This window comes from Hyperoodon ampullatus, assembly GCF_949752795.1.
Source record: "Hyperoodon ampullatus genome assembly, chromosome: 4".
Taxonomy (NCBI): Eukaryota; Metazoa; Chordata; class Mammalia; order Artiodactyla; family Ziphiidae; genus Hyperoodon; species Hyperoodon ampullatus.
In genome coordinates, this window is record NC_136917.1 from 56,183,044 (window position 1) to 56,186,227 (window position 3,184).

Consider the following 3,184-nt stretch of genomic DNA (forward strand, 5'->3'; position numbering starts at 1 on the left):
TATAAAACTATTCTGACGAGGATACTTCCAGGACCCGCCCTCCCCGCCTCCAACCCCAGCTTTTTGCGCAAAGCTAGTTGCCTAAATAACCACCGAACAGTGCACTTTTTACAACTTTATTTTGTCCTGTTAACTATAATTAAGTTATATCTCTAAACCTTCCCAGCTAGAAAGCTTTTGTAAATGCTTCCTAATGAGGCAGCGTGGCAGGATGGTTTGGGGCAGGTTCTGGAGTCTGACCTGGACTGGAACCCCAGCTCCACCTTTTCAGGTCTATGGCTTTGGGCAAGCAACTCAACATTTCTCCACCTCAAGTTCCTCTCCTGGAAAACGGAGAAGCTAACAGGGCCCAGTCCAACAAACACACAGTAGATGCTCTGTACATGCTCACCGCTCGCTTTGTTCTGCTTGTCCTGACTTGGCAATTTTCCCTAATTGCAATCCCCTGCTGCCTACCTCACAGACAGAAAACACATGGGGGCAACAAATAGGCAAGCAGTCTGCATAACCTTGGGGGCCAAGTTCCCCGGTGACCCAAGTATGTTTTAGCATCACGACCCTTGGTCTGGCATGGACCCAGAGGAGCACAGGCACCTAGGAAGGGAAGGAAGACTCTTCCTGTTCCTTCAAGCTCTCAAAGCTCTCCATTTCACTGCCCTCAGCAACCCCCCACTCCGCCCCCACTGGGCCTCCGCAGCCAATGTCTCCTTGCACGCGGGAGGGCCTGGTTGGCCCTCATCCTCCTCCTGCAAGGTTGCTCTGTGTTGTCCTCAAGGTGCCTCGAACATGGTCCACCCAGTGAGGGTCCAACTCTCTCTGAGGAACCAAAGTCTCCTTCCCTCCAAAGCGGAGGTAGAGGACGCTGAGCTCACCTGGGAGGACTCAAACCAGCCAACGCTCACCCTTTCAGCCCAAATCCCAGTATTCAGGATGTTTCCACAACATAGCTTGGGGGCAGGGGGGGAGAAGAGGGATGGCAATTGGGACGCAACCTAAACATTCAATAACAAGAGATTATTGAAGTAAATTATGGTACAGTCAGGTGATGGAATACGACCCACACTTAAAATGATGAGATGCAGGCAATGAAAGGAGACGCTCGGGACAGACTGAAACAAAAAGCAGGCTAAAAGAGTTTTCACAGTGTCATGCAGTTTTAAAGTTTTTCAGAAACCTTTCCCACGCCTATGTGTTTATACATTTCACACCTAGATACATACACAAACACCAAAAACATACTGCAGTCACCGCACGGTGGAATTGGGGGAAATCATTTTCTTCCTCCTTTTGCTTATCAATAGTATTTTCAATAACGGTCATGCATTACCTCTGGAAAGAGGAGGAAATTAACTTCAAAAGACCATGAAGAATCGCCTCACCTCTAGTCTCTGTGGCTGAGTCACAGGCTGGGCGGAGCTCCTCAAACGCACCTTCCCCTCCCATGCGTGTCACTGACATTCCTTCCCCGTGGCAGAGAATGAGTTTCTCGACAGCAGAGCCGGCCCATCTCAGGGCAGGATGGTGCTGGCAGGGGTCACTTTCTAACACGTCCCGACATGTGTTTCCAGTAACGCTGTTTGTGGCCGCTTTCTTCTCTTGTCGCTCCTCTCGTGACCTTTGCTGGTTACAGACTTACTGGCTGGAGCCAGGTGGATTTGTGTGATTTTTGTTGATGGTTATTAGGAAGAGGAAGTGCCAGAAGGGATTACCTCAAGTTTAAACCTATTTCCAGCAGAGTCCGGGGGCCTTTAATTACACATCTCGGGTCTGTTTGGTAAAGAAGTGGTCAAAGATGTGCTTTTTATCTCCCTCGGAATCTCCTGCGACTGGCAGTGCTCCATGTGCGCCTGGTGTTGTGTCAACTCCAGCCACTGGCTCCTGGGGGGAGGAGGGCAGCGGTGGAAGATGGGACGTGAAGAGGGAGGCCGGCGAGAGGCATTTTAAACAGCCCCATACCTGGGAATCCTTCGTCAGGCCATGCCATTTTGCGGTACAGACAGTAGAGGAACTGCAGCCCCAGAGAGCTGGGATTTTGTTTGCAGGACCAGAACTACTGCAGCTTCCAGAGGAGTAGCCCGACTCAGCTACTGCTGAACTACAAGGATGAGGACAGTCAGAATGTGAAATGCCCAGCCCAATCCAAGCGCAGACTTTTCTTTCTTTCTTCCTTTTTTTGCAGATTTGTTTTCACATCTTGGTACTGAAATATTAACAGCCTGACTCACCGTGAGGCAATCCTTGACTGGAATGATCAAGGTACCAGATCAGCTGTGGGGCAGACCAACGTCACTTCCGCTACAGGTGGGTCTAGTCAGAGAGATCAGAACCAGCTGGTCCTCAGTAAGAACCTTTCCCACTCTGATTTCTCCAGGCCGGGGAAAGAAGACAGATTCCTGGAATCCACCCCCCAGGCCCTCCTGTGTCTTACTTGCCCGTTGAAGGGACTGCCAAGTGACAAAGTTGCTAAAGGTCCAAGACCGGGAAGTTTAACACGTAAATTGAGACTTCACTGGGGGAAAAAATGAGGATGCTCGGTCACTGAGGGTCTTAGCACGTTTTTGGCATAACAGCGAAGTCAGGAAATGAGGAATTGTTCTTTAGCTGCTTATATTAAAGACACAGCATTGTAGGTCAAATGCACACACAACTTCAGACAATAGGACTCCAAATTTCCCTTTAATTTACGGCCCAGAGGGGATGGAATTTGGGGAGGAACATTTGGTTAGAATGGAAACGGGAACAAATGGGGTTTAGTTAGAGGCCTCTTTCATCCTTCATCTGAGGCTGGGACCCCTTAACCACCCAAATTCTGCCCCTGGCAAGGCTGTTTCTTCCATAATCCCCAGGATCCCAACAGTTCCCTTTCAGGAGGCGCACACAGCACCGAGTACAGATTCTTGACCCAGTCTCTGGAATCCTGAAACCCCCTCAAGGCAAGCTAAGTAATACGCTTTGTCTTGGCACTGCTGCCTCATTAGTGCAATGAAAACAGGCCCTGAAAGACACAGAAGAGCTTCGTCCCTGGAGTCAACCCAGCCAGCTCTCTGAGGCTCCCAGCACCATGCTCCATGAGGCGGGCCTGGGTGGGAAAGGCTGTCTGGGGTGGGAGTGTAAAGGCTATTTTAGTTCACCCACAGTTCTGAAGCAATAGAGACAGCCTTTACATCTTACATCAGGATTGTTC